Here is a 13,111-nt window from a genome sequence, read left to right as displayed (position 1 = left end):
CTTCATTTAGCTCTGGAGATGAGAGTCTTTCCCAGATAGATTGGATATTAAGAAAATATTAATTTGCATTCGTGTTGCTTTATATTTTAATATTGTGAATTCATTATAACGATCAGTAACAATCAGTTTTAGCCTTCAAAAATGTGCATAAAAAAGGAAGTGCGTCTTATAGGCCGGCGCGTCTTATACGCCGGCAAATACGGTAATTTTATGAATTTTAATCAATAAATTATGAAAATAAAAACTTGAAACCAAAAAGGAATATTAAAAAATACATGTATACGAAAGCAAGTAGAAGTGGTTATTATTGTTGTATTGTCCATGTATTTAATGAAATAATGCTAGCCAGAGCCTCAAATAGATTGGACTTCTTATACTTCCGCCCCAGTTTTGAGGGAAATCAACCCTCTTCCCTACTCTCAAACTCCACTAGAGGACTTTCGGCTTGCCATATGTTTAGAGTGCCTCCATACCGCAAAGACACTATACATTTACAAATATCCGTGCCTTCTCTGGGATTCGAATCCGGGGCTTTCGGTATCTCAGTAGGCTCAGATATTCACTATACCTCTGGGCTAGAAGTGGTTAAATGGATTTGTGCTTGTAAACCTCAAAATCATATAATGTATTATTTACTTAATACGAAATAGTGTATATCTGGTTCATAAAACAATTTTTTTATATTTCCTTTGTGGTTTGGCCTGTAGTAGTTAATGAAATTAAACTTTAATCACCGATATCTTTGAGATTCATATAAACATAGGCCTTTTTAAACTGCTAAACCATGCAAGCATTTGAATGGGTTATTCTTTAAATTGTTTTACTATTGGAAGAAGACTTTTGATGCCTAAAACGTCACTTTTCCTTATTGAAGGAACGTTGTTCTTCAAGCTCTAATATGGGCAACACCGGCATTACATTCGAAATAGGGGTACGTAGAGTAGAGTTAGAAATGGGATGCATTAAACAATGTAGCAAAAACTATAAAATATATATAAGTCAAGCATAATTTTGAGTATGTATGTGATTTATTAAGAGGTTATTCTTTAGTTTTTGTATCACTACATGTACTCTATGTTACGCTTAGCAGTTAATATATAAAAATGTGTTTAGCTACACACATACTTACTTGTTATACTGTTGTGAGGTTATATATACATATGTATATATACATATGTATATATACATATGTATATATAAGTTCACAAAAGTGTAACAGATACGTATGTTTGTAGCTAGTCATTAATTTGTAGTCGACGAAATGCAACTAGTAGTAAACTTGAAACAAATTTGCTAACTCAAAACCACACTTAAATTTGTTCTCTAACAAAATTACAAGCTACTCGTTAGAATACTATCTTTATTTTGCAATTCGAATTAAAGTTTTATACTTTAAGATAAAGACTGCAGAATTTTTAAAGCTCTCTTCAGTTTCTTTGCGAAGGATCAAGACATTTTGTTAATACCTTTGTCAGTATTTAAAACTTCTCTTAAAATATTTTATTACAATCTTTGCAGCAAATTTATGCATCTAAAGGACTCGTGATTACGTAAAAGTGAGTTAGAATTAATATTTGTCATTCATTTTGAAAATATAATACTGAATCATTATATATCGTAAGTGAAAAGAATTCATAACGACTAGAAATTTACTACTTTTTTCCAATTGTGACAGCTGTAGCTGAAATGGAATTATAACTCTTTGACACAAGATTCACTTTGTCTTTTACTTAAAATAATTTTAATCTTGAAACTTAAAAGATACTCGTTGTTAGGCGGCGTAGAAATAATTCTAAAACATCTTTAAATATTATATACAATAAGAGCTAGTCTGTCCAAAAATTTTAGTTAGAGCTACTGTAATTTTTCAATTAAGTTTATTATACATCACTTGATATGATCCGAACGCATTAGGTACATATGTTTATAAGGTATTTTCACCTACCCTTTCTGCATGCATTCGTGGTGTAATTGAAAACATAGTCGACACGCTTTCAAAAGGTCCAGCGTTCGAGTCCCGGCGATGGCACTGCGCATTTTTCACATCTCTGGCAACAAAACTCCTCATGACTCTACAGTGGCGCCAGAAGGTGGTGTATGATAATCCGCCCCCATCAGGATTTAGCTATTGGTTCCCGTCATCCCCAGTTTCCTTTTAAAACGGGGAGTATATGAGGTATTTTCTCATGTATATACGTGATATGTATGGAGGAATATATGTGGTGTAATTGAAAGCATAATTCGACGCACACTCGTGAGGTCCGGGGTTCGAATCCCAATGAGGGCACTGCACATTTATCATATCTCTGGCATCAAAAAACCGAATGACCCCACATGTTACATCAAAGTAAAATAATGGCATAAATTATTGAGATATAAATTTATTTAACTTCATTACTTTTCAGTTCATTACTCTGTCCAGAACCTAGCTTTATAATTTGAATGAAAAGATAATAACTTACCAGAATGAGTGGTTGATAAATCCTGTGGTAGCGCAACGCAATATAACATAGTGAGCCAGAAGATTAGAGTGAGTCCATTATAGATGTATATGACATTAGTAACAGCGAACGGTTTTATGTTAAATCAAAGCCCAAACTAATGTGGAAATAAATTATTGTGTAATGAAATTCATTTTAAGATGAAGTCTTTGTAACATTAAAGTTAACTAAATTTTTGAAATTTGTTAAAAAAAATTACCCAATAATTATTATTTTGAAAAATTTTATGTCTAATTTTTTTAAAATTAATTTTATAGAAATTTCTCAAACTTATCTTTATCTAAAATGATTTAACTTTCATAATTCTCAAATTGTTTTATACTATTAATAAAAGTATAACTCTTTATTAAACCAAAACTGCCGAAGGAAGAGGAATATTTCACTCCCAGCTTAAGAAAACTCTGGGGAAATTTTAACTTTTGTGAAGCGTAAATGTGTTTTCCCTTCTAACCACCTAATGTAGCAGGAAAACAACATTTACAGTTAACTCGGTTAAAGCGCATCTGTTTCCGGAATCTCAAAGAAAACGATACGGTTCCTTTATATTACTTGTAAACAGCTTCCCGAAAATGTAATATCATGTAAATGTTCTCGCTTTTATACTAAATAATAAATATTAATTCTTTTGCTATTTTTAGCATCCAAAGTTGAGCTTCCAAACGTCACTTTTTTCTTTGTACCACATATGTGACCATATAGCCTTTATAATATTGCCACCAAATTTTAACGCCATTTATTATTTTTAAAGAAACAATATATATGTATATATATGTATAATAAAAGGAAACATAAATAAAGGAACATTACCACCAAATGCATTGCCATGTATTATTTTTAAAAAAATAATCTAGCGGATATATATTTAAAAAAATTTATGGCAACACAAATAAAAGAATGTTGCTATCAAACTTTACGGTCAGGCATTATTTTTAAAGAAATAATACGTGAATAGCGAATATAAAAAACATGTATAACAATAGGCAATAATACTTTTTCGGGAATTCTGAAGGCGCCTGATATACAATAATTTGAAAATTCCACGCGCCAATTTGTTGCCATTTGGGTAAGCCTAAGATATTTAGTATTTCTTTTAATCTTCCTGTTATAAACTGTTATAACTAAGTGATTTAAATGTAATAAAGTATTTATTTATCTCTTTTATTAATTAACCAGCTGACCGAGTGAAATAACACTCGTTGGATTTATTAAAAGCAATATAGTTTCTTTTTAATAGTAACAATTTTAGGCAGGTGACCGCGCCAGCATCTAGCGAAAAGTGAAAAAGACAACAAAAACTATTCCATGCAAAGAGTGAGGTTCGAGTACAATATAACTTTTGGGCTAAGAAATAAGTGGTAACACTTAATAATGTACTGGGAATTCTAAAAATACAATGTTTATAACAATTTTACGATTTTTCTGTTGAACTTTATGCTGCGTAAGTGTGAAAAAAATTATGCTTAATTATAAAGTTTAAAAGACAAAAGATGTTTTGTCAGCGGGAGTGAATCTAACAGCAGATAAATAAATTGAGAGCTCAAAAGTCCTTAACAATTCCTCTGGGGCAACATTAAAATCTGACAGATTTTCTTTTTCCTTTTTTTTTTAAAATTTTTTTTTAGGAAATATATCGCGGACATAAATATTCTTCCAACTTTTGAAATATCATTCTGATTTCGCAATTTCAATGTGTTAACAAAGTCTTCTTTTCAGCTAGAAATTAAAGCTTGGCATTTTGAACTGAAATTTATCAGTCTCTCTTTACACTATTCTTGGAGGGTCATATCCTTCCTATGCGAAGATCAAACGTAAATTCCCGTAATTTGTGCAGATTAGTCTTAAAAGATTTTTCAACAGATAGCAGCCATTTTTCCTAGAAACTTTAAACTGGCTTAGCTTTATCTTTAAAATCTTGCTTAAGTATTTAGCATGCAAATACAAAACTTTAAGAAGAATTTTCCCCAGCAGATATTGATTCTTTTGCGAATTCCTTCTCTATTCTAACTTTCTTCGAGTTTTATTCTGTCTGTATTTATATTTCAAAAAGAAGGTATTTTTGTCTCACAGAAGAGCTAACAAAAGTATTGCCCTTCTTTGGAATTTCATTTTTTTATTGCAATAGTAAAAATATTCTCTTTAGACAATCTTGGAAAGCGTTATCTACATTTCAGCAATACGGTTTTCTGTAGAATATAGTGATATTTTATATTCAGGTTTCGCAATTCATTTTCTTTATTTAAGGTTCTAAAAGGAGCTGAAAGTTCAAACTGAAATTGAACATTTATTAAAATAGATCGGGCATTTTTAAAATAATGAAATTTTATGAAAGATGCTTTAAATAATAGATGAATGAACTAAATACAAAGAGAGTTTTCTCTTTTTCTTTAACGCTAAAAGTAGATTTTTTATGAAATTTGTAACCAGGTGGATATGAATTTTCCTGAACAGAGAAGTTTAAATTAATCCGTGAATTATTTATGAAGAGCTTTACAATTACCACTTTCGGAATTTGAGTTATCATTCATACTGCAGGAACTATTTCTAAAAGAAACTAAACATTGCAATGATATCTCATCTTTCAATGGTATATGTGACATTTTTAATTTGTAGCATAATAATACTCTGAGAGGTATCATCCTTTTGTTATTGATCCTCCATCGGTAAACGAAGAAGTTTTAACGAAACAAAGAGAAGATCAAAAATGAATATTTCAGAAAGAAATCTACTTCTTTTATTTTTAACTATGTCGTGTAATATCCTATCAAAATACCCTGCTGTGCAGGTCATTGTTGCAAATTCTATATCATTAAATGATGAAGAATTTATATGTAAGTATGGCGAAATGCAGCATTCTGTAGCCATTAAATTTTAAACACACATAGTCCTTCAGTTGAACATTTACACCTCGAAGCTCAAATTCTGAATTTAGAATTCGTTTCCATTTTTATTATATTTTGTGCGAATTTAATTTTGTTCAGAAATTTGTCGATTTAAAAGCAATGTGTTTCCACTCGATTAAGCTTAAGATAGTTATGTTTCAGTTTTAGTAAGAAAACTTATCGATATAAAAGAAGTCTATTGCCACTCAGCAAAATGTAATATATTTGTCTCTCGAATTTAATCAACAAACACAGATACTAAAAAGAAATGTGTTGCCAGTGTCCAAAATCAAAAATATTCCAGTGGATTGAGATTCCATAAAACATAAGATATTTTTCCTTTAATATTTATTTTTCTATTAATTAATATACTGAACAATTTAATCAGCGATTAAATTAATAATTGAATTTAATTACTATAGAATCAGTTAAATTACATTAATTATATTCATTAAAATTATTATTGATGTTTGTTACTTTAAATTAATTTCTCTAAGCGGATGGTCACATATAATAGAAGAGGAAGTTATGTAATAATTTTTTTAAATTTAAAATTGTGTATGTTTCGATATTTTAAGCATTTCGATCATTATACCTGGAAGATACAGAAGATATTCGAAATCCCAGTTGATATTCCCGCCACTACTGTTGCAATGCAGAAGTAAATAAAGCTCGTGTCCAACTATTTGCATTTTTCCTGGAATTTTTTTAGTTATTACAGAGAATTCATTAACCTGATTTTGTTAATTCTGAGTGATTATTTCTGATGGAACTGGCTTCTCGGATCCCCATTTATACTTCATTAGACAAAGCTCCCTTTTCCTAAAGTGAGCTTTAAAGATAGTCAAAAACATTTGAACAGCTAAAAGAATTTCAGCTCTAATTTCAGCTTCTGTGTAGTATGTTAGATCTTATTTTGTAATATCCCTAATTAAATTATAAATATAAATTATATATATACATAAATTATAATATGTAAAAAAAGTATAAACCAAAAAAAAACGAATCTGCGCAATGTCGGCGTAGCGAAATGATGGAACAGTACTTCTGTAATGCTGATATACGAAATACAAAAAGTAAAAAATATTACTTTAATACCTGACAAACCAGGTAATTAATTTGTACTTGTCAATATTGCATTCCATTTGTGTTATTTTATATTCACTTACATTCATTTTTTTGAAGTTAAGGAAATTTTATTGAGGTGTAGGCATTAACGCAGCCTGTTACAAATATAAAGTAACTGCAACCCTAAATGTATAAAACTCTTTTTTACAAAAACTAAATATTCAAAAATGAGACTCCGTCTCAACTCCACAGAGAATAAAGAAAAAGAACGAAAGCAGAAGGGGGAAGAGGGAAGGCCTCCGTAAATCCCTTTTTCCATCTGTTTAGAGCTCGGTGGAGTTAACTTTTTCCCGTTCACTTTCCTGTCAGGACCAATCAGAAAGACTTGAGATGAGATATGCGTCCGCCCGTGCTCTCACTCCGAAAAGCCCCTTGGCAGCAGCGACCAAAAAATGTCCAGCAATAAATATCCAAACGCCCCGCTAAAATGTCACTACCCCGAAACTGTCAAAGCGAACGCCCAACTAAAATGAAAGATGCCCCACTGTTTCCTCCAACGAAACTCCATTTATAATGTCCTCCTATTCTTTTTTTATTTCGTCTTTCTTTGCCACCTATGTATATATATTTTCTTCTTCTTTATATATTCGTTCTTTCGTGACGCGGCTCCGTCCCCTGGAGACTTTAGAGACTGTGACATGAGGAGATTTCGAGAGAGGGCTTGGACTTTCAGAGCGGAGGTGACTCAAGTCGGAAAATCTCAGTTACGCGTTGATTTCAAACACAGCGCGACTTGTCTTGGGAACAAGATACGAAGTATTATTGCATTTTAGAGAAGTAAAATATACTTACACATATTTACCATCCCGTGGTTATCTATGGATTATTATTTTAATTCTGTAGCAGAAATGAACAGTACATTAAGTTAAAAGATAAATTAAATGGCGTTAGAAGTTACATTAAGTTAAAAGATAAATTAAATGGCGTTAGAAGTTACATTAAATTAAAAGATAAATTAAAACTGCAAATGGATGATGCAGATGGAACAAAAAACTTGTAGAAAAGCCAATTTTTAAAGTGCAGGAAATAACAGTACTCGCATTTAGCCATTTAATTGCTCAGCCTACCAGCGGACGAGCGGTAAAATAGCTGAACGCTGGTAGTTCCATCCTGCGTTCGATTCTAGGCAAACGGCTGGCTGCATGGGCATTTTTGTGGTTTTCTCCATATGGGAACGTGTTTACGAGCCAGTTTCTCTTAGAAAGTCCTCCACGAAGGCATCCCTTCCCTTAGGCAGAGATAGCTTTAGTGTGCTTTGCCTCAATCTATCAAACCAAAGCGTTAACTGTTCGTGATTAAACGAACCGAAAGAAATTTTTTCAGTAAAGTAAAAATAAGAAGGAAAGCGAAGTAAAAACGATAAGATTAAGCTATAGGCAGTTATCCGAGATTAGGCTTCATTCTCCAATTGAATTGTGCACTCGGTATCTCGAAGAACATCTAACATCAAAATTCCAATACATCAGTCCTAACAAGAAATTTTAGAATATAATCAGCATCAAGGCAAAAGCACGAATCTGCGATTTTCCATTAATTGCGTTTTTGGCTTTTTTTTCATCCTTTATGAGATCAAAAGAGAGAAATACATGTTTTCCTTATAAAATAAGTTTAAATATATATATATTTAAACTTATTTTATAAGGTATTATGATTTATATAAAAGTATTATGATTTAGATCTCGTATCTTAAATTTTCTTAAGATGTTCAGACCTTTTAATCGCATTTCTCTCGAAGAATCTACGATGCAGATACGTGTTTTTGGCGTGAATTTTGGATCTTTGTATGATATATGAAGCCTAATGACATATCCTTTTTTGTTAATACAATAAATTGCTTCGGATATTTTGAGTTACGATTTACTCGGAAAACATTTCGATCTTATAACAGCAACAAGATGCAATAATGTATATGCATATTGCCTATATAATAATGCATATTAAATTATTATTACATTGTGAATTATTTTATCTAATTTCACTATTATATGTTATCTAAACAATTTTAGGTTTCATGAAAACTGTTTACATTTGTCTCATTAGCTTTACCTCATCAGTCATTATAATATTAATTTTACTTTACTTCCAAAAATTTCAATCAATATCCTTAATTATTTCCTTTTTGGTAATCAATGTGTTAAATATCAATACAGTTTCTGATTCGTAAAGTGTAACTAAAAGCATTGAGTTATATTGCTAAAAAAAGATTCAGCTTGGATCATAAAATTCTTATTTGCTGTGAAATTATAGGTTTAATAAAGAAAGCAATCAAGTTCCCCAAACTTTACGACAGGAAAATAGCAAATCTGGATTTATGCTTTGTGCTATACTTATTCTTTTCGTTGTACTGGATGTTTACATCAAAACTGTTCTCTTGTTTTTTTTTTTTTTTTTTTTTTTTTTTTTTTTGTCTGAAATAAGTACAATAATTTTTCCTTTTATTTTATATTCTATTTTATACATTTAGATTAAATTTTCATTCAACAGAATTCTTAATTTTGCGAATTTGAACATTTTCGTTATGAGTATGATAAGTAATATTCAGGCAGTAATTAACTGATGGAATATTTCTCTTCAGTTCCTAAAATGTTTAATGAAAGTGAAATTAATTATGAATAAGGCTTTAAGGGAAGGTACTATCATTAATATAATAAATAATAATAATAATATATCAGGAAAATTAAAGGTTTATATAAATACTTAAATTTAATAACTCTTATTACGCAACACAACTGTAAAAACTTATTTACAACATATTTTAAACTTTACGTAAAAGCTTTTCACAATATCAAATACTTAAACCTACTAATTACAGAATACTTTTATAAAAATAATAAAGATATCATAATATAACGTGTAAAATTACAATAAACTCAATCCCTTATCACGAGGTAATAAATTAAGAATATACTATTTGCTTCCAAGCTACTAAGAAAGAAGTTTTTGTATAGATGTCGGTTCTAAGTAATAGTTAACATAGCTTACATATTCGGGTTCACTTTAAGTTTAAAGTTTTTCATCAAGCTTTAAGTTTAAAGGAAGTCATTGCGACTTCAAGCCTGTTTTATATATTTACATTCACTTCACTGTCTTTAGTATTATTATTCTAAATACATACAATTTCTTGTTAAAAAATGTTATATACTCCGCATGAAAAATAAAGGGATTTCACTGAAAACTACCCATTTGAAAATTTAATTTCATTAATTTTTTAAGATAAAAAATACACTTAACTAATCATAATTAATTTTCAGTTATCATGGAAATAAAAGTGACGGAATCTCTGAAATAGAGTTTCAGTTTTAAGAGGCATAAATATCGAATTCTAGAATTTAGATTTTTGGTGAATTCCAACATACCACTCTTCCGAAGAGCTGTTAAGGTATATATACACTAAGATCGATCAATCTGAACTTCTAGTATGCGCTATGTTGTCACTTCGCTTTTTGCCCACACCTCTTGGGGAGCCATCTGGACGAGAGTTGATGACAAGTTTCTTTTCACCAAAATGCTGCCGTGATTTCCATTTCTTCTCCCCTACCCTTAGTTTACCCTCTCCTTCGTCTTCACATTTCTCGCAGAACAGAAGAGTACCTGTTATGGAAGCCTTGCCCTTGAGATGAATAATGTTTGCCAAACGCGAAAGAGGTTATTTTATCGATACTTGAAATGAATGTCAGGTTTATTTCATTCACCTTTTTTTAAGTATAAGTAAACTGTAGTTTAGGAATATTAATATTTTGAAGCATGCCAATACGATTGCACGTATACTGTAATTTTTCTTTGATTTTGTATAATTAAGAGCATCTTCTTTATTATTTTATTGGCATGCATATAAAAGAGTGCTTTCTTTTGCTCAAAATAAATCTAATATTTAAAAATTATAATAAGATAATTTATTACTTATTCATTAAATTTACACTAAAATTTGCATTATATATATATATATATGTAATAATAAAATTCCATAGTCAAGATTACACTTAAAATTCTAACTGCATGTTCTTTACATTTTTAATGGCGACGTTCTCTTATTTGAAAGTACGTGGAATTAAATCCACAACCCCGTAGTTAAGTTGTTTTTCCCGCCTTTTCTACACGTACAGTTATAGAATGTTCTGGAAATATTTAAAGCGAACTCGATTGGCTGACGAGGTTGACGTCATTCTTTTGAAGCTCTGCCTTTCCAGAAGCTATAAAAGGACTCGCAAAGGAATATCGGGGGCTTTTTCTTAAGTGTCACGATGCAGTAAACTTCATACAAAAAGTTATTAGTAATTCTTTTTATTTACTCCGGATATCTGATTTTGTAACTGCTATTTCTCCTGAATAATAATAAATGGATCCTGTTTTTTTTTTTTTTTTTTTTTTTTTTTTTTTTTTTTTTTTTTTTTTTTTTTACTTATCGTCTGATAATTTAAGCTACGACTAAAGCTGGTACATCACACACACACACACACATATATATAATTATTAATTTTCTATTTATGGTTATCTCATAGGAACAGAAATGTAAAACTATTGCAAATTGAAATTCGGAAATGTTAATACTTAAGATGATTGGGATAAAACTGCTAAAAACTTGTAATAAACTTAGAAGAAATTTAAATGTGTATTGATATGTTTCAATAACATATATTTTAAAGTAAAATGAAAAAGAAAAAGAACAGTGCAGACATATAAATAAAGGAGATTAGTACATTATATAAAAAAGTAAGTAATTGCTGATTTCCTGGAAAAGGCTGACTTATCAAAGGGAATAAGTTCCTTCCCCCCCAATAGAAAAATCCGCAACAATTTGGGTATGATCACGCTTCGTCTCCTTCGTATGTTTGAATGAATTCTTTTCTAATCACAAAAATATACAAGTAAAATTTTGATTCAAATTAACAGTTTTCTGACAAGAAGGTAATTTACCGGCGCTATCAAAAAGGACATATTTACAAAAAGATTTTGAAAAAACTGATCAATAGTGTAGAGGTATCGTAACAATTTGCAACGTTTATAAAGCAAAGACAAGACTATTATATATTTTAAACTATTATACAATTAAAATATCTTAATTACATGTATATACAGCCCCAAAATATACTTTTATTCCTAATGTATGTAATCCATGTATGTAATTATAAATTTATTGTTTAACTGAAAATGATATTCGTTGGAACCGAAGCTTGAAAGATGCTTAGATTTACCATACAAGGTATGGAAGTCAGTGTTGAAAACCATGTACGTAGATAAAAATAGAAATTAATTCGAAGGAAGTCCACTGATTGCCTTTAGACCAAGAAAATCTAAACGGAGAGTATCAGGGAAGCCTCCCACCCTTTTTTCCTTACCACCACATTTCTCAAGAGACTGTCAGCTCCGTCCGTATTTTAAGTGCTCCCATACCGCACAGCCAGGATACGCATTCTAACAGCTGGGCCTTCGGGATTCAAACACGGGCTAAGAGATACGGCAGCAAGCATCGCTAATCGCGATGCTGATCAGGGGCTGAATAGGAAATGTACCGGATTATTGGCAGAAAATTTATATTGGACTACAAGTCACAGTGGTTTTTCAAATAATGTTTTGACCTTTTTTCAAATCGCACTCATAGCAATGAAAAGCATTAGGTCAAATATACGAAAAAAATTCCCCTTGATTTAAAAAGAAATAAGTAGCAGAAAGTATTACGTGGTTTCCGTTATAGTTAAAATTTAAAAGTTCAGTTTTAAATAGTACTGAACTTGGTAAAACTATGTAAACTTGGTATTACTACGCACTAAACTTGGTATTGATTTAATTTCATGACATCAGCAAAGAACAAAAATGAGAGGCATTCTAATACTTAAGAAGTTTGTAGATAAATCTCAAGAAAAAAATTTTTGCAGATGAAGAACAGGGAAATGCAATTTTTATGAGCAAAAAATAAAAATATACATTATTAATGAAGTTTAGTCTGCAACCCGTTAAATTTTTATTTCAGACATCACAAAGCTTCTAGAATTCAAGTTTTCTAAATTATATTAATAAAGTAATATTAAGGAAAAAAATTTGTACAGGATCCTTTTAATTACAAACATTTTAATACAATTAATTTAAAATTTACGAGTTATGAATTTCATGTTTACGCGCAGACTCTAAGTATTTACGAACCACTTATTACCTTCAAAATATCTTACGAAAAACCAAAAATTATATGAATTACCACCTTATGCTCTTAAGCTGTGTTAGAAGTCTAAGATGGTTGACAGATGACGTAATTTGACAATGATCGGTATAGTCATTAGCCAGCATCGTCAATCACTATACTTATCAGAGTAGCTGAGTGAGGAAATGTACCAGATATTGACAGTGTGCGTGTAATTATGGCAAAGGCTCGAGGGCTATCTGCCTAAGAGGAGAGATGCCTTCGTGGAGGACTTTCTAAGGGAAACTGCTCGTATACACGTTACACATGGGGAAAAAATCTGATAAGGATACCACATTGACTTCCCTGTGCGGCCTATTAAATTATATACATATTTTGCTATACTTCATTTAAACTCATTTCCTCGAATTATTCTAACTTGAATAACCGATTTCTGCCAATTTTATGTCCAGATCGCCAAAAAGTCGTGT

General features: G+C 30.6%; 1 protein-coding gene across 2 annotated transcripts in view; it reads right to left on the bottom strand.

Moving 5' to 3' along the window:
- The window catches only part of LOC118181844 (LIM/homeobox protein Lhx5-like), a 425,656-nt gene that overhangs the window by 128,197 nt on the left and 284,348 nt on the right, over window positions 1-13,111 (bottom strand). The window lies entirely within an intron of this gene.

This window comes from Stegodyphus dumicola, chromosome 7, assembly GCF_044657685.1.
Source record: "Stegodyphus dumicola isolate Sdum_Otavi_A_Nest chromosome 7, ASM4465768v1".
Classification (NCBI taxonomy): domain Eukaryota; kingdom Metazoa; phylum Arthropoda; class Arachnida; order Araneae; family Eresidae; genus Stegodyphus; species Stegodyphus dumicola.
Note: the sequence above shows the minus strand (reverse complement) of the source record. Positions and strands in the feature narration are given on the sequence as shown.